Source organism: Crinia signifera, chromosome 12 (genome assembly GCF_055691185.1).
Source record: "Crinia signifera chromosome 12, ASM5569118v1, whole genome shotgun sequence".
Taxonomy (NCBI): domain Eukaryota; kingdom Metazoa; phylum Chordata; class Amphibia; order Anura; family Myobatrachidae; genus Crinia; species Crinia signifera.
Genome location: NC_139228.1, coordinates 58,264,785 through 58,285,711, shown reverse-complemented (window position 1 = coordinate 58,285,711; position 20,927 = coordinate 58,264,785).

Sequence of the window (20,927 nt, the reverse complement as noted above, 5' to 3'; positions counted from 1 at the left end):
AGTTAATGTATTGTGATACAGTGATGAACACATAACATCAGATGCTCCCCATAAAAATGTTAAATATTAAAACACTAAGAGAAATGGTTCAATTCATAAACTTATACTGTGTGTGGGGAGCAAAGCAGTGCATCTTGTGGTCGGAGAGAAGCCTTAAAGCTCCCCCTATTGCTATATCTATAAAAGTGCTTAGTGCAAAACGATATTTAAAATGACACATATCGAATGCTGGCTGAAACTAATTTGCATAAAAAAGACCAGCATCAACCATGAACTGTGTTTTTCTCAAAAGAGCTAAAACTAGAGTCCTTGCTGCCGGAATAAAGCTGCACTTGCCACTTTCCCTACCTCCAGTGGTGTAAGTTTGCCCCATTCGCCCAGAGGCATGATAAATGTTGGCAGGGGTGCCGAGAGAGGGGGGGGAGCAGGTACAATTTACCCGGGCCCGGGCCTGTCAGGGGGGCCCTGGTCTGGACACACAGGTTTTTTTTTATTTGGTGGCAAGTACCCCCAACATGACCCATTCCATTAGGTACAAAATGCTCTGTTCCTGGACTTCCCTGCCAGTGGCAGTTACAGAGGTTGGACTCCAGCACAGTCCAAAATTCAAAGAGGGGCAGTCACATCAACTGCCAATGAGTCCAGGACAGTGATGCTTGGGGTGGCAGTATATATGACCCCCCCTTTTTGAATATTGGACTGTGCTTACATCTGTAACTGCCACTGGCAGGGAAGTCCAGGAACAGAGCATTTTGTAACTAATGGAATGGGCCATGTTGGAGGGTATGTGTAAATCCTTTGCAAAGAGCATGTAACCCCTGGCAGAGCATGTTAACCCCTGGCAGAGCATGTAAATCAGGGCAGACAGGTTAATCCCTGGCAGAGAATGTTAACCCCTGGCAGAGCATGTTAACCCCTTAATATGCAATGAGCATTACGGTGTGTGGCATAACGTGTAATGAGCATTATGGCATGTGGTATAATATGTAATGGGTGTGTGACATGTGTAATAGGCATTACAGTGTAAATTGTTGTACGTGTATCCACCTTGGAAGCAGTGGCGTAACAACGGGTCCGTAGATTGTGCGGGAGCTCCGTCCGTGGGGGCCCCAGGAAGTTGTTGTACCGGGGCCCAGGATTTCTCTTGGTGGCCCTGAATGTTGGTGACCCCCTACACACACAGCTTTCGCTCTGCTGCACACAGGACTCTCACTTAGACACACACACCTCTCACTCAGATGCACACACACACACACACTTCTCACTCGGAGGCACAAACGCCTTTCACTCAGACACACACACACACCTTTCACGCAGACACACACACACACACACAAATGCCTCTCACTCAGACACACACTCCTTTCACACCTCTCAATCAGACGCACACACCTCTAACTCAGACACACACCTCGTGTAAATCTTGATGTGGTATATATACACCATAAGTTCACAAAAAATTACATTTGAAATGTTTACCCACTCATAATTAGCATACTGTGGCACAATGTATGTCTGCTTGTGTAATGCTCCTAGTCTTGTAACATACTCATAACAACAATGGGGGGTATTCAATGCCGTGGGCAAGCAGTGACAGCGAGTAGGACTTTCTGCTTGCTGTCACTGCTCACCCTGTCAGTATTCCACTGACCCCCCTCATACGCAAATTCCCCCTCGCTCCGTTTATTGAGGGAGGGGGAATTTGCGTATGTGACTGCAGAAGCTGCGAGACTCGCGGCTAATTACAGCTGCAGGTCTCGCTGTTTAGGGGAATCCTCGCTGTCCTGTGACGGTGAGGATTCCCCTGGAATGTTGAATAGTGCGACCGGCCAGCGCAGGGGTTAAACAGCGAGCATGGCTGGTTTTCTGTGATCCACTCTGTTTAAACCCCACGCAGCGGCATTGAATACATGCCATAGTTGCAACTCCAAGATGGAACAAGCTGTAAACAGCGCCCTAGACATTGGCCATCATAGTTAAAAGAAATACCACAACCTTACTTATTGCAAGCCCAGGAGTAGTACAGTAGACCACAATATATAGGAAACACTTTCCACAACAAATGAAGAGGCCACCATATCTTACAAGTTTATAGAGTCCTGGACTGTACTGGACATTTCTCACTGCTTAATAAAGGTGGTTCCAAAATCACATCTCTCACTCAGAGACACACAAACCTCTCACTCACATGCATATACACACACACACACACACACACACCTCTCACTCACATGCATGCATGCACACACACCTCTCACTCACATGCATGCACACACACACACCTCTCACTCACATGCATGCACACACACCTCTCACATGCATGCACACACCTCTCACATGCATGCACACACCTCTCACATGCATGCATGCGTGCGCGCGCACACACACCTCACTCACATGCATGCATACACACACCTCTCACTCACATGCATGCACGCACACACACACACCTCTCACTCACATACACACACACACCTCTCACTCACATGCATGCACACACACCCCTCATTCACATGCATGCACACACACACACACACACACCTCTCACTCACAAGCATACACACACACACACACCTCTCACTCACATGCATGCACACACACACACACCTCTCACTCACATGCATGCACACACACACACACACACACACACCTCTCACTCACATGCATGCACACACACACCTCTCACTCAGACGCATGCACACACACACACACCTCTCACTCAGACACACACACACACCTCTCACTCAGAGACACACACACACACACACCTCTCACTCACATGCATGCATGCACACACACCTCTCACTCACATGCATGCACACACACACCTCTCACTCACATGCATGCACACCTCTCACATGCATGCACACACCTCTCACATGCATGCACACACACACACACACACACACACCTCTCACTCACATGCATGCACACACACACACACACACACACACACCTCTCACTCACATGCATGCACACACACACACACACACACACCTCTCACTCACATGCATGCACACACACACCTCTCACTCAGACACACACACACACACCTCACTCAGAGACACACACACACACCTCTCACTCAGAGACACACACACACACACCTCTCACTCACATGCATGCACACACACACACACCTCTCACTCAGAGACACACACACCTCTCACTCAGATGCACACACCTGTTTTATTAAACACACACTCCTATTTCAACTAAATAAACAAAACTTCCCCTAAGAAAACAAACACACACTTCACATAAAAAATGTACAAACATATCAAATCATTGCTCCGTTCCACCCCACACACACACTGTAACATGAACCAGGTGGCTGTCAGTGCCCCTACCTGTGGCTATATTCCCCACACGGTGCAGGAGAGCACTCCAGCCAGCCAGCTACTGCAGCATTGGAGCCCAGAGGAGCTGTGCGCAGCAGCTCCCCCTAGTGTCAGTCGGCTGCCAGCTCATTCTCTATGTGAGAAAAGAAGGCGTCACCTGCACTGGCGGCCATGTTTGTGTAGCTGCGGCCATGATCTGAAAGCCGCGGCTAGGAGGATGAATAAAGGAAGGGGAGGACAATGCACGGATCACCAGGCTGGCGGCATGAATTTCGACTCGTGGAGGTTTCTGGTCACTTCCAGGCCGCTGCTCTTCCACCCACTGTGCACAGATCTGTTCGATAATCTGGAGGTTTCTTACAGCATTTAATGCAAATCGCATTCGATGTGATCTCTGCCCGATTTTATTATAGCAAGGTGCATTCGATGCATCGCAGGATTGTATGCACAATTCTACGCCAATCAAAAAGCATTTTTGATGCGATTTATCAAAAGGTGATCTTCAAGGGAAATCGAGGTACTGGTTTCCTAGCACGGCGCCACCAATTTTAATTGTAAGCCATCGGGTCGGAAAAATCGGGTCGATCGCTTCACATGCGATGCGACGGACCCGATTTTTACATTGGACCCGATTTTAAATGCCCCCCAGACCCCAATTTTCATTGTATACACACCATGATGGGTCAAATGCCCCCCCCCCCCATTGTTAACGCCACCCCATGATGAATGCCAACCCAAAGCGTGGCGAGCGCAGCGGTACGCGTCCTCCGACCTTTTCATACCCCCGTGGGCGTGGAGTTGATCTTATATAGTGTGGCGAGCGCAGCGAGCCATCGAGCCCGAAGTGTTGGGAGCGGACGCGCATTACTTCACAGGTATTACACGTGCGCTCGTCACACAGCGGGCTCGGTGGCTCGCCACACTATATAAAATCAACTCCATGCCGACGTGGATAGTGGGGATATGAAAAGGTCGTAGGACGCGTACCACCGCCGCTCGCCAAGCTTCGGGTTGGCGTTCATCGTGGGGTGGAGTTAACAATGGGGGGCATTTCACATACAAATTACCCATCAGGGTGGGTATACAAGCAAAAATCGGGTCCATTTGGGCCATTTAACATTGTTCCTTATGTAAAATCGTGTCCATCGCATTGGTCGCATCGCATGCCATTATAATGGTATACAATGGACCCGATTTTACATAGGAATTTAACATTGAATACAATGCATACAATGTAAAATCGCGTCAGACACATCGCATGCCATTATAATGGCATGCGATGGACCCGATTTTACATTTGTTGGGAAAGCAGTAAAAAAGCCCAAAATCAGGTCGGTCTGGTCCCTGAATGTAATCGCACAAGTGTATGGGTAGCATAAGACTTATGAGACCATTCTCACATGTGCAGATCGAGGACGCTATTGCCAATGTACGTCAGTGGGAGCCCCCCATCCACGGCAATACTACTTGCTATCACAATTGCACCATCAATGGTTGTTTAGCATTATGGTCATGACCGTCGCCTTCCCTACTCTTCAGCACAGAACGCGCTTATGCAATCAGGGAATTGTTACTGTCCACAGATATCATCTAAAACACGTCTTCAACCTGTGGCCCTCCAGATGTTGTAGAACTACATGTCCCAGCATGCCCTGACAGTTTTGGCATGCTGTCATAGGAAATATGTGGCAATGCATGTTGGAACATGTAGTTTCACAACATCTGGAGGGCCGTAGGTTGAAGACCCATGATCTAAAACAAACAAAAAAAAAAAAAAACAATTATCTATGGATGTTCGGTGGGGCGGGGAGCGGCGCAGACCTGTTCGAATGAACACAACCTAAGTACCAACCTGTCATTTTTCAAACACAGCCTGTAACAGGCCAGTTAGGAGCTGATTGGCTGGTACTTTATCAATGTCCACTAAATCTCTCTCCAAGTGTTAGTACATAGGGGCAGATTTATTAAGCTTGGTGAAGTGATAAAGTGTCTGGTTTTTATCACCGGCCAATCAGCTTCTACCGTTGAAGTTACAGGCTTGGCTAGAAAAATGACAGGTAGGATCTGATTGGCTGGTGATAAAAACCAGACACTTTATCACTTCACCGAGCTTAATAAATCTACCCCACAGTTCCCTAAGAAATGTGGAATGAAAACATGAAGGGCCTAGTGACAGCAGGTAGCCAGGTACAGAACACGTCAGAATAGGGACAATTTATCCTATTCTAATGCCACAAATACAATATGAGAAGGAATTATTATTTTAGGCATTATTCATTTTGAAGTATTAGTAAATAAAAGTGCTCATAGAACCCATAGTTACTATTACCCCTATCACACCGCTCCTCGGACCCAGGCAATTGCCGGCTTGGAGAAAACAGCGCATCAGCTCAGCGCAGCCATGCGGTGACTCCCTGCTCAGCCAGCTGTAGTGCGCATGTGCGAGATCCCCAGAACCAGCACCACCACAGCCAGGGACAGCAGTACTACATCCAGGGACAGCACTACACCTGCAGCTGCCAAACTGTCGGCCTTGCTAACCATACATACACTGCCCTGCAAATTACCGTGCATATAGCATAATACCGTGTATATAGACAGCAGTGCTAATATAGACTTTCATTTGCCACACACACCGCCAGTGTAATACATGGGAGGGGGGAGCTTTACAGAGAATATTTGGCCATTCACACCCGTCCCTGCCCCAGTGGACGTTACAATCTATACACCCTACAATATCTACACACACATACACTAGGACTGCTAGAAACCAATGTACCTACTAGAATGTTTTCAGGCTGTGGAAGGAAACCCACAAAGGGAGAACATCGCTACTCTACACACATGGAGCCTTTGGAGAAATTGTACCCGTGAGGCAGTAATGCTAACCACTGTGCCATCAGTGCTGTCCAACAATTGAGACAAGAGGAGCGAGATGTAGCGAAGGTGGTAGATTTATCGATCCTTCGAAAAGAGGTCAAGTTGACGAGTTGCAAATAGCAACCAAATAGATTTGAGATATTCTGTAGAATTAGAACTGTGACGCCAGAAGTGATGTACAGAGAGATGGATCAAATCTTGTAACTTTACCGGGGTGAGAAGTATCCCATAGCAACCAACCTGCATCTAGCCATCAATTGTATTCTAGTACATTATATAGAATGCTAGCTGAATGCAGATTGGTTGATATGGGGAAAGGGAGTTTTTGTCTTACCAGTAAAATAATTATCTGTGGCACCATTTAGGGGTCGAGCCGCCCCCTAGACACAACACTTTCAATTGCACCAATAAAGTCATTGCTCTACTCAATGCCCTCCTTCCATCAAGTGTCACTCCCATAGCTCCCAGCATGACCCATTCAAGGAGGGACAAAATGCTCTGCTGCTGGACTTGCTGCCAGTGGCAGTTGCAGAGATAGGACTGCACTAATGTACAAAATTCAAATAGGGGAGCCCACTTGCCAGTGAGTCCCAGACTGTGGTGTTTGGGGTGTCAGTTGGTGGCACTCCCCTATCTGAATGTTAGACTGTGCTGCAGCCAAGCATCTGCAACTGCCACTGGCATGGAAGTCCAGAAACAGCATCTTGTCCCTCCTGGAACGGGTCATGTTGGGAGTGCCTAATGGGAAATCCACCACTGGTCTCCTGTATGTCTGAAAGGCACCAACTCGGAACATGTATGTAAATAAAGATATCACAGGACTGGAGGAGTTGGCGTACACCATGAAATACTAGCCAATTCATTATGCAGCAATGCTAGTCTGCTCATGAGATAGAAGCCACATTTAGCAATTGATTCCTCGTATGACAGGTGGAAAACGGTGGCCAGATTAGAGAACAAATTTAGGTTCTCTCATATTTATTTTTACTAGTTGCGATATTAAGTTTAGAATTTAGAAAGGATAAAAAAAAATTCCTATAGATCAGTTGCATAATGTAGGTGCCATTCAAGACTATGCTTTGTTCCATTATGACATCACAGTTACTGATGACATCACAGTTACTGATGACATCACAAAGCTACTTACACAGCTGCTGAAGTCACTGAGGCTCAGATTACAGACACTCATAGCCGTATACACATCTTGTGATATTGCTGGTCTGATTTTTTTCTCTGAGACCCCCTATTCTTGTCTTTGGACATAACATGGGACGTAAAAGGAGAAAGCAAGCGAAGGAGAAACCATGGAGATGTAGATCATGGAGATATAGAGGAAGGAAGATGCATTGGAGAAGGAGACAGTGCAGGAAAAGAGAGCAGTCAGCAAGAATGGTGAGAAGAGATGCATTTGTGGCATGTGTAAGAAGAGGTTGGCGGAGAATTGCGAAATTTATGACAAAGAAAAGAGATCAGGTCATAAACTCATGTCGCAAATTTCAAAGATTTTGGCATTTGAGAGACAGGAGAAACACGATCATTACTGAAGACCCAGGTGAAGGATGCAGCCATTGGGCAGGCCAAATGAACTTGCCAAACAGAGAGAAAACCGAAAAAAAATCAAGCAAAGCAGCCCCCCAAACACACTGGGAACGATTTGCTGGTTTTCTTACAAAGAAAAAACAACGATTTTTAACAGCAATTGGCAGAAGACAACCAGACATCCCACCGGCTCAGCAAACTGCAGAGAAAAGCGCCACTGCCCCCTTAACCGTGGAAACATTTACTTTTCACTTGCTACTTGGAAAGGGGAGTTATGGCAAAGTAATGCTCGCGACAGAGGCCATTCATAAGGAAAGAGTGGCAGTTAAGATCTTACGGAAGAGAGCCCTTATTGAAAAATCAAAGGAGAGAGCATTACTAGAACAAGAGGACATTTTGACAGAGTGTCGTGTTCTTCGGTTGGCACATGAGAGTCCATTTCTGACCCATGGATTTGCAGCCTTCCACACATACAGTTATCTGTACTATATCATGGAATTGGCTGGTGGAGGGGATTTGTTCCATTATGTGAAAGCAAAGTATCCGTTGATGCCAACCACAATAACATTCATTGCAGCAGAACTGGTCTGTGGCCTTCAGTTCTTACATTCCAGAGGCATAATACATAGAGACCTAAAATTGAACAACGTTTTGCTGACCACAGATGGCCATATAAAGATCACAGACTTTGGCCTGGCCTTAATGAATGCATATGGAGAGGACAATACCACAGAACCTGTTGGGACACCTGCCTACGTGGCTCCAGAAATGATAAAATGCCAGTCATACAGCGCAGGGGTAGACTGGTTCGCATTTGGGGTCATGTTATATATCCTCACCCTAGGGCACTTCCCTTTTCATGGGAAGGACAAAAAAGCGACTCTCAGTAGGGTCCTTGATCAAGAACCATCGTATTCAGGGCTTACTGATCCCATAACAAAAGACATTCTATCTCAGCTCCTGTGCAAAGATCAGACCCTTCGGCTCGGGGTGCACGGAAATGTGCGTAAACACCCCTTCTTCTCTTCTGTTAAATGGAAAAGGATAGAGACTGGAAAAGCAGCATCTCCAGTAGTCCAAACGCACAATCCCTTCAGTGATCTAGATCAAGTTCCTTTGCCCTGCAGTGAAGCTGACAAAAAAATGCCAATTCGTTACATGCACCACCGCATGTTTGATGACGTTCAATTTGTGTGCCCTAAATGGGGTGAAACGTACCATAATGCGTCAATGGAGCCAGATATTATACCACCACCTGACTTCGACCTGCACAAAAAACAATAAAAAAAAAAAAAGTGAATCTGACAAATCGCAATTCGTTACATGGACCACCGCATGTTTGATGACATTCAGTTTGTGTGCCCTAAATGGGGTGAAACGTACCATAATGCGCCAATGGAGCCAGATATTATACCACCACCTGACTTCGACCTGCACAAAAAACAACAGTAAAAAAAAAAAAAATCTTGTACAGGTGCCCATACACCTTACAATTATTGTATACAATATCACATGTCATTGCATCTCGGTTTTGCGATGATCATCGCAAAACCAAGATACGATAAGATGCGATATTGTATACAATATCCATGATCTTTACTCTGGTATGAACTCCACTGTAAACTGGGGATTAGGGCTACTGGCGACACCCCACAAAAAAAAAACGACACCAGGCAGCCACCTCACGGGTGTGTTGGAAGAGCCGCTAAGCATTTTTAAGATGTTGACAGTGACATCCACCTCATGAATAACTTAATAAATTGAAGATTTTATCCCAGGCAATGGTACAGATGGAGCCTCCACCGCCAGGGTTGCGTGCGCACGAGACTCTCGCGCGCCCCGTGGCAACGGAGCCTGCCGCCTGTCCCCGCTGCCTCCCCCGCAGTCGTCCCCCCCCCGGAACTTGGCAGTGTCTCCCTGAAGCGGAGACGGGCAGGGAGACGCTGCCCATCCGCCGCAATACTGGGACGCGTGTGTGAGACGCACGCGCATCCCAGTCCCTATCACCAGCGCTCGCCAGTGACAGGGATCTGGTGGGCGCTGGCCAAGGATGAGCGGCGCTACAGGGGCTATCTAATTAGCCCCAAGAACGCATGCTTTAAGTCATTAAAGAGGAAAGGGTACTTGTGTAGTTTCAATATACACCCAATATATCGGATGCGATATCGGCCAATATACGCCCAATATATCGGATGCGATATCGGCCGATATATCGATATTTTGACCTGTTCATAACCCCACTATCCACTACGCATGGAGATGATTTTATTTAGTGTGGCGAGAGCAGCGAGCCACCGAGCCCGAAGCGTGGCGAGCCCCGTGAGGGGACTCCGATTACTGCGCTCGCCACCAGGGCCGCCACTAGGAATCTTGGGGCCCGGGATGTGCCGATGTGGGCAGCTGCCCGGGCCCCTCCAGAGGCCAGGGACAGCTGTACCAACAGCATCCTGATGTCGGCGGCCTTGCTCGCCACACTATATAAAATCAAATCCATGCGTAATGGATAGTGGGGTTATGAACAGGTCAAAAATCGCATCGATATATCGGCCGATATTGCATCCGATATATCGGACGTCATGAAACTACACTTTACTTGAAAACGCCACTAGGCCTGGCCACATTTCTTGAGTTGGACAAACTGAAAGCCACACGGTGACGTTACCAAATAATTCCTGCATCTGCCTCTGCCTGTGGTAGGTAGATGTACCCAGAAACGCGCTGGACGCCCTCCAACTATACAGAAGCACAGACACTCGGGAAAACAGTTTGTCAGTTTGTAGTATAAAAGCAGCGCAAGACGAGTCTGGTCTGGATCAAACATTACTTCATTTATACTTTACTGACAGATAATTCATTCTGACAGGGTTGATTGCAATCGGTTACCCAACAAGACCCTCACTGCCACTAGAAACACATACATACACAATGATTTAATAGTGGACCGGTCACTCCAAAAATATAACTGCTTTGCCATCTATAAACAAGAAATACTTACCCAGCCAGAATGCAAAGCACCAATGAAATGGTGTGCAAGCGCTGGAGCCGCAAGTCGGCTGAGGTAAAAGCGATTCAGGGGTAGATGTATGAAACGGTGATAAGGGAGGAGGAGTGGCCCATGGCAACCAATCAGCTGCTCTGTATAATGTTATATTATGCAAATTATAGATGTTACGTCAGTGCTGATTGGTTGCCATGGGCCACTTCTCCTGTGGCTCACTGCTCCCTTATCACTGCTTCATACACCTACCCCTCAGTGACATCAGTAGTGGTGGCATCACTTAGCACTGGTGTACTGATAATGTATGTGTGGTATACACTGCACATGGGTGCCAGAGTCAGAGAGAGCCCTGTGCCACCCACCCTGCTGCTACTGCCTGGCACACAAACAGTATAAAAACACAGCACAGAAAACAAAGTTGAACTCTGCAATATTCAGGATCTGCCCAGCTCGCAGGCTTCACCCCCCCTCCCCCTGGAATATCTCTTACCTACATTAGCCAGGTGAGGACACAGGCCGCCGCTGTGATATGTGGCTGGGTCCTCCACTTGTGGGAACTGGGAGAACAACGAAGGCGCAACCAGGGGCTGGCTGGCAACTTTTAGCCTGGGGGGCCAGTCCAGAGCACTGGCCCATAAGTAACAGCGCATCGTTAAATTTAGGTTTTGCAGTTTAAAAATATGTATTAATAAAAAATAAAAAAAAAATAATAGGACACCACAGGCTGCTCCCCTGTATAACATCAGGACACCACAGGCTGCTCCCCTGTATAATATCAGGACACCACAGGCTACTCCCCGTCTTATAATAATAACAGGACAACAGAGGCTGCTCCCCCTGTATAATATCCGTACACCACAGGCTACTCCCCGTCTTATAATAATAACAGGACAACAGAGGCTGCTCCCCCTGTATAATATCAGGACACCACAGGCTACTCCCCATCTTATAATAACAGGACAACAGAGGCTGCTCCCCTGTATAATAATGGGACCCCCACAGGCTGCTACTCCTGTATAATAAAAGTACACCACAGGCTGCTACCCCTGTATAATAGGACACAACAGGCTGCACCCCCTGTCTTATAATCATAACAGGACCCCACAGGCTTCTACCCCTGTATAATAATAATGGGACCCCCACAGGCTGCTCCCCCTGTATAATAACGGGACCCCCACAGGCTGCTCCCGCTGTATAATAACTGGACCCCCACAGGCTGCTCCCCCTTAAAATAATAACTGGACCCCCACAGGCTGCTCCCCCTGTATAATAACGGGTCCCCCACAGGCTGCTCCCGCTGTATAATAACTGGACCCCCACAGGCTGCTCCCCCTTAAAATAATAACTGGACCCCCACAGGCTGCTCCCCCTTAAAATAATAACTGGACCCCCACAGGCTGCTCCCCCTGTATAATAACTGAACCTTACAGGCTGCTCAGCCTGTAGAGTCCCACTCCCTCTTAAGGTGGCCATACATTAGAAAGATATTGTACCCAATCATACAATCTCAATTGATTGTAAAATGGATTGTATGCAGATTGTGTGCACATTGTGTGTCCAAAAACCACCAAGGACTGCCGAAGAATTGAAGGGAAATTGGACACAATCATGAGCGCAATCGATCTTAAGATCAATCTTTCTGATGTATGGCCAGCATTACCTTGATGCCAGACAGCGAGGCAGGCTGCAGCATAGGGAAGAAAGTGTAACGCACAGGCAGGAAGTAGGTGGAACATACGGAGTCTCTGTAGTGGCCTCCTGCACTAGACATGTCCTCAGTGCAGGAGGCCGGCGGCCATGTTTATGGAAACTGGTCAGTCTGGCTGCAGCAGCAGCCTCAGAACAATGGCGGCCCGCACGCAAAACGATTCAGCGGCCCGGGGGGGCACATGGCACCCTGCCCCCCAGGACAGCCCGCCCCTGGACGCAACCCAGTAAAATCATGGCACCTCTCCCTTCCTGCTCATTAAGGAGCCACCTCAGCGCTTTCCCCTATGTCCTGGGTCTTGTGCAGCTCTGTACCTACTAACTGCCCCCACTCCCAACTGTCACTGTCATGTGACCTGCTCCTGTCTGCTGCTGCTGCGGAGATTTATCCACCAGCGTAATAATGTACACTATTATTATTATTATTATTATTATTTTATTTATAAGGCGCCACAAGTGTTTCGCAGCGCCGTACAAAGGAACAATACAGGGAGACAAAACTTGGCATAACATTGAATAAATAACAAAAATACAGTACAAATAAAGAGCACCACAGTTCAATACACATTACAGCTTAAATGTAAGTAGTGAGGACCCAATCAACATACAACTAGAGGCTTGAGGCCAATGATGGAGATGAGTATGAAGATGGTCACTGAGTGTTGGAGTATAGGAGAGCTGTGAGTGAAATGTGAAGAGAAGTGGGCTTTGACAACAGGAGGGAAGAGGGCCCTACTCGGAGGAGCTTACAATCTAGTAGGAAGGGGAGACAGATTACAAGAGGTGCAAGCAAGTGGGTGGTGGTTAGATACCAGGATGTAAACAGGCAAGGGGTCGGAGAACCAGCTGGTTTATGCAGTGGAAGGGTACGCTTTGATGCTTAGGTGAGTTTTCAGTGCCCGTTTGAAGCTTTTACTATACCTACATAAGGGCAGATGTAGTAAGCAGTGATCAGGCTGAGTGAAAAATAAACAATGTGTGGGTCCCAGGGACCCCACATCTTAGTAAATTGGTGCTCTCCTCTCGAGGGTACCTCCCATGTGTTTCAGCCTGAGGCACCCTCGAGAGGAGAGGGACCCCTTTATTTTGGGGATTCCCCACCTCCACAAGAATCTCCGTCCGGGGGTGACCATTTATTGTGGATTAATGTGGGTGCAGGGTTTATAGCTTGTGTAAAATGATATATTGCCAACCAGAGGGGACTGGCCAATGACGAAGCGAGCCTCGAATGGCTTGGGTCGGAGCGGCCGTTTATTCCCCGCCCCAGCCGCAGATGGGACCCCTGACCTCCATCGCTGCAGTTGGGACCCCAGACCACCACTGAGACCATAGGACCTACTATAGTGCATTTAGTGTAAAAATGCACTATATGTCCACCAATTCCATGTCATTGGTGGAAAACTGGTTGGCTCTTACAGTGGATTGCCTACTCTCCATCTTGTTTGGTGCAGAAGATAGCAACCATGAACTTCCATCAGGGGTCCTGGGAGATTAGCAGGAGGGCTGCCTGCCAATCTCGCTGTTTAAAATACGAAGCCCTCAGATATAAAATAAACACGGTGGATCTGATTATGTATCATGGAAGGATAGATTTCCTTCAAAGGATTACCAGATGATCCTCCTCATAAGCGCTGCTTATAAACACTTTATGTAAAGCGAGCACCGCATTCACGCACCACAGTCAAACCCTCCATTTGTTCATGCAGTCTGATTCTATACAAAGATAGTCACATTTCATTGGCTGTTTCACGATCCGGCCCTACCCGAACGCCATCATGGCCTAGCGATGCCACACACGTCCTTTGTCACAACTTCTCGAGGTGTGATAATATTCTCACAATATAATAAGTATGACAGCACAGATATTCAAACTACTGAGTAGAGAAGTCAAACAATGGAAACTCTACACACTGCTCTGCAAGCAAATAAACTAGCGCCAACACTGAACGAAGGAAAGATCTATAAGAATGGCAGGGTGCAAAATCACCATCAATACCAACCATCGATGGCGTCTGCACCAATGGCCATCCCTACTCTGCAACAGGCAAAAACCTTTACTACCCCTCATTCCCACACACTTCTATCACTGCCCTGCCTCCTGTTCTCCTGCTCCGTAACATCTGCCAGTGGTGACCCGCTCCACCAGTAGGAGGAGACACTGACTCAGGGGCACCGTCCTGTGCTCCTGTGCTGCCACGGTGGACCCTCACCCACTGGCAGAAGTTGCACAGTGTCCCCCACCTCCTCTTTAGACCCCCATATGCCCACACACCCCAATCACTACCCAGCTTCCTGCTCTCTTGAACTGTAACTTCCACCACTGGGGAGTCGCTGACGCGGTGTTGCCCACATACCCCTATCATGCCTCATAGCCCAGCCTCCTGCTCTTATGCACCCTAACTCCCACCCAGTAGGAAGAAACACTGACTCAGGGCCACCATCCTGTACTGCCACGCTGGACCCTCACCCACTGGCAGAAGCTGCACAGTGTCCCACACCCACCTCTTTAGTCCCCCGTATGCCCACACACCCCTATCACTACCCAGCCTCCTGTTTTCCTGTATAGTGATCTCCGCCAGTGGGGAGACGTTGATTGGAAAACACCCTACTATACTATTGCCCACATAATGTACATCTTACTCTGTAACCGCTTTTTGATTAAAAAGATAAACTTGTCAAAAGCTGCCTTGACGTGATGCCCCGAACTAGTGACCGCACGAAGGGGTTCCACCGTTGTGGAATGTGCCTGATGTGTAGAACAGCTAAGGGCATAAGCAAAACCAAAGAATTCACTTTTAATTGCACCAGTTTTAAAATCAATGATTTTATCACATGTAATTCCAAAAATGTGATTTATTTTTTACAATGTGACTGTGGCTTATTTTATTTGGGCAAGACCACCAGGAACCTGAAGACACGCTTAGCGGAACATGTATATAATATAAGAAAAGGTTTGGAAACCCATACAGTTCCAGCTCATTTTAAAAAGGTCCACAACTGTAAAGAATGTTGTATTAAAGCTTTTGGTGGTCTTGAAGTTATCACACCCACGTGGCGAAATAAAAATATAGAAACTTGTTTAGCCCAGTCAGAAATGAGATGGATTTTTAAGCTTAATACCCTGGTGCTAAAATGGTCTTAATAGTGACTTTGAAATTAAATGGTTTTTATAATTTTTGCCCTTTTAGCTGTTCTTAAATTATATTCTGTTTTTATCTGCTGTTATATTTTATAAGTGTATGTTTTTTAATGTGTTATGAAAATGTACGGATTTCTGAAAAATGATTAACTGCCCTTTATTCTCCTCCATCTCCCTCTTGTTTCTTGTATATGGACTGATAAAAAATACGGACCTATGTAGGGTACTATTAGGTGGAGCACAAGGAATGTGCACTCCACTGAATGGGCAGTGTGCAATACATCAATCCTTCCGTACCGGAAGTGACCTTCTGGTATTTTGGAACGCATGAGAAGCACCCGGTGGAACGCAAATGACGGCGTTCCACTTCCGGTTGCGGCTCAAATCACTTCCGCATCCTGTATAGCGTCAGGGCAGCGTAATGCTGTTTTGGCGCCCTTTTCTGCTATTTATATCCCACCAGCCACGGGAAACATTATGCTTCTGAAGAAGGACCCCAATGGTCCGAAATGCATTAACCCCTTCCCGACATTTGACGTACATTTACGTCATGGTCGGGAAGCACTTCCCGACACATGGCGTAAATGTACGTCATGGATTTAAACTGTCACCGCGTCTATAGACGCGGTGACAGTTTCAACATGTCTGCTGTCCCTGACAGCAGACATGTCCGTGCATGCCCCGGGGGGGCTGCGATGCCGCCCCCCCGTCGGCGATCGCTGTGATTGGCTGTTCAGTGTGAACAGCCATTCACAGCGTTTTCCTGTGTCACCGGCGAATAACGTTCGCCGGTGACACGGGATCAGAGGTGATTGGTGCTGTAAAGTACAGCACCAATCACCGCGGGGTGTAAGGGTGACACTGGTGTCACCCCACCTCACCCCGCCCGCCCCCAAAGGCCGTGATTGGTCCGTCGGACCGACGGACCAATCACAGCCAAGGAGGGAGATTTAAACTAACGGTGACTGCACTGCAGACGCCATTCCGGTCTGGAAAGCGTGCAGTGCGGTCACCGTACCCCCCTGCCGCCATACTGACCAGAAATACTTGCTGCAATACTTACCTGATCGCTGCTGATTGCTTCCTGGATCCTGTGCAATAATTGTGCCATACTGTGATATTGTGCTGCTGCACTGTATTAGTATTAGCTAGATAGATAGAGAGATAGATAGAGATAGATAGAGAGAGATAGATAGAGATAGATAGAGAGAGATAGAGAGAGATAGAGAGAGAGAGATAGAGAGAGATAGAGAGAGATAGAGAGAGATAGAGAGAGAGATAGTGTCAGAGAGTGCTATATTTTGTGCTGCTGCAGTGTGATATAGTTATAGATAGAGAGAGAGAGATAGAGAGAGAGATAGAGAGAGAGGCCTACTGACAGAGTGCTATATTTTGTGCTGCTGCAGTGTGATAGTTATAGAGAGATAGAGAGAGATAGAGAGAGAGAGATAGAGAGAGATAGAGAGAGATAGTGACAGATTGTGCTACTATTTTTTATATAACTGACTGCTGCCCCCTCCTTTTGTGCTGATCAGTATAAATTAACTGATCAGTAACTTTTTGGGGGCGCAGGTTTTTTTTTATATATAGATATACCTGTGAGTGCTGCTGCTGCAGTGTCATAGAGTGTTAGATAGTGTTAGATAGTGAGAGATAGAGAGATAGAGAGAGATAGTGATAGAGAGTGCTAAATTTTGTGTCTGCTGTCCCCGCCTTTTGTGCTGATCACTATATCTGAGGTGATCAGCAACTTTTTTGGGGGTACAGAGGTTTTTTTTTTTATATATACCTGTCAGTTGCACCAAAGGTTGTGCACCTGCTGCACCTCACTGGTAATCAGTGTCGCATCACTGATCACCTTTTTTTTTTGTGTGTGTGCTGTGGGGTATTTTTTTAATTTTTTTTTTTACACACACTGTGATTTTGTGGGTGTCCTGTGGCCGCTGTGCGCTGATCAGTGACGTACATCACTGATCATCTCTTTCGGCACAGGGTTGATCTATTTTTTTTTTTTTTTTGATCAAATTCCTGTTGCCTTTGAGCGCTGTTCAGTGACAGACGTTACTGACCAACATCTGTGCTCAATTTTTGGCGCAGGACCTTTTTTTTTTTTAACCCCTTCATTTTTTTTTTTTTTATTGGTATAAAGCATTTTTTTTTTTTTCTGCACCACATACACACTACACACTACATACCCCCCGGATTGAAATAAAGTTTGTGCCCCCCCCTACACTATACACGTGTTGAAACATTTCACTACCGGTAACACAAAAATAAAAATGGCATCCCAAATGTCCTCCCAAATGTCCTCCCAAATGTCCTCCCAATCATCCAGGAGAATGTATTCAGTGGAGGAGGCATATGCCATGCTTGCTTCTGACTCTGACACAGGCAGTGATGCAAGCGGGGAATTTGAAGGATTTGCCTTAAGCTCCTCTTCCTCCTCTGCTGATGAGGGACCCCCTCAAAGACGCCCCCGTAGATCAGCTGAGATTCCCCCCCCAATAATTGATCTAGTATGGACCCCACCACCAGACAATTTTGAGCCCCAGGTTCCTGAGTTTTTGGGCATGCCAGGAATCCAATTTGATTCCACAGGTCTCAGAGAAATTGACTTTTTCAAATTATTTTTCTCTGATGATTTTATAAATTTAATGGTGGACCAAACTAATTTATATGCCCAGCAGTTTATTGCTCAAAACCCCACGTCATCATTTGCTAGGTGGACCCCTGTAGATGCAGTAGAGATGATGACGTTTTGGGGTCTGGTGTTTCATATGGGCATAGTAAAAAAGCCAGAAATTAGGCAATATTGGAGTACAGATGTTCTGTACAGTACTCCATTTTACCGTATGGCCATGCCCCGGACTCGATTTGAGACAATTCTTAAATTCATACATTACACCGATAATGCACAGTGCCCACCCAGAGATGATCCCACCTTTGACCGGCTATTCAAAGTCAGGCCGGTCATTGATCATTTCAGTGCCAAATTTGAAGAGGTGTACATCCCTGAAAAATTTATTTGTATCGACGAGTCCCTTATACATTTTAAAGGAAGGGTTAAATTCCGCCAGTACCTTCCCAGTAAGAGGGCAAGGTATGGCATAAAAATGTATAAGCTGTGTGAAAGCACCTCAGGGTACACCCACAGGTTTAGGGTTTATGAAGGGAAGGATTCAAGAATTCAACCGCCAGAATGCCCCCCCTCCCTCGTAGGTGTTAGTGGGAAAATTGTCTGGGATTTAGTGCACCCCTTCCTGGATAAAGGTTATCACCTCTATGTGGATAACTTTTACACTAGCATCCCCCTGTTTAAGGCCCTTGGTTCAAGAGGTACAGCAGCTTGCGGTACTGTGCGCAAGAACCAAAGAGGCCTCCCAAAAACGCACATTGCCCAAGTAATGAGAAGGGGTGAAAGCAGGGGAATATGCACCGAAAATATGTTGTTGGTCAAATATAAGGACAAGAGGGATGTCCTTATACTGACAACAATTCACGGAGACAGTACCACCTCCGTCCCTGTACGAGGTACCAGTACCCACACCTCAAAACCTAATTGTATCCTGGATTACAATAGGTACATGGGCGGAGTGGATCTTTCAGATCAGGTACTGAAGCCGTACAGTGCCCTGCGGAAAACAAAAATCTGGTACAAGAAGGTGGCCGTGTATATCATCCAGATGGCACTGTATAACGCTTACGTGCTATTCCGTTCTACCGGCCAGAGGGGGACATTTATGCACTTTCAAGAGGAAGTCATAAAGGGCCTAATATTTGGGAACCAGCAGGCAGAGGGCCCCAGTACTTCTAGTACTGGCCCCCGTATTGTACCAGGGCAGCATTTTCCTGATGAAATCCCCTCCACTGGAAAAAAGGGCAGGACACAAAAAAGGTGCAAAGTTTGCTATAAAAAGGGAATAAGAAAGCAAACTATTTTCCAGTGTGACACTTGCCCCGACAAACCCGGCCTATGTATAAAGGAGTGTTTTAAATTATACCACACATCTATGGAATATTAGGTTCATAATTTCACCGTGCTTCGGGGGTCTTGCTAATGCCACATAGCACCCACCATTCATTCCACCAGAATCTGAGCCGCAAAATCCAAAAATCACTCCTTCCCTTCTGAGTCCTGCCATGCACCCAACTGGTATTTTTTGGTCACATGTGAGGCATTGCCGTACTCGGGAGATATTGGGGCACAGATTTTGGGGTGCTTTTTCTCCTTCATACCTTCTGAAAATGAAAAATTTTGAGCCAGAACTGCATTTTTGTGTAAAAAATGTAATTTTTCTTTTTCACTGCCCACTTGTATCAAAATTGGTGAAACCCCTGGGGGTTTTAAATGTACACTATACCCCTAGATGAATTCCCTGAGGGGTGTAGTTTTCAAAATGGGGTGACTTGTGGGGGGGTTCCACTGTATTGGTGCTTGGGGGGTCTTGCTAATGCGACATAGCACCCACCAAAATTCCACCAGAATTTGTGCTGCAAACTCCAAATATCACTCCTTCCCTTCTGAGTCCTGCCACTTTTTGGTCACACATGAGGCATTGCCGTACTCGGGAGAAATTGGGGCACAGATTTTGGGGTGCTTTGTCTCCTTCATTCCTTGTGAAAATGAAATATTTTGAGCCAGAACTGCATTTTTGTGTAAAAAAATGTAATTTTTCATTTTCACTGCCCACTTGTATCAAAATTGGTGAAACCCCTGGGGGTTTGAAATGTACACTATACCCCTAGATGAATTCCCTGAGGGGTGTAGTTTGCAAAATGGGGTGACTTGTGGGGGGGTTCCACTGTATTGGTGCAACATAGCACCCACCATTCATTCCACCAGAATCTGTGCTGCAAAATCCAAAAATCACTCCTTCCCTTCTGAGTCCTGCCATGCACCCAACTGGTATTTTTTGGTCACATGTGAGGCATTGCCGTACTCGGGAGAAATTGGGGCACAGATTTTGGGGTGCTTTTTCTCCTTCATACCTTCTGAAAATGAAAAATTTTGAGCCAGAACTGCATTTTTGTGTAAAAAATGTAATTTTTCTTTTTCACTGCCCACTTGTATCAAAATTGGTGAAACCCCTGGGGGTTTTAAATGTACACTATACCCCTAGATGAATTCCCTGAGGGGTGTAGTTTGCAAAATGGGGTCACTTGTGGGGGGGTTCTACTGTATTGGTGCTTGGGGGGTCTTGCTAATGCGACATAGCACCCACCAAAATTCCACCAGAATCTGAGCTGCAAAATCCAAAAATCACTCCTTCCCTTTTGAGTCCTGCCATGCACCCAACTGGTATTTTTTGGTCACATGTGAGGC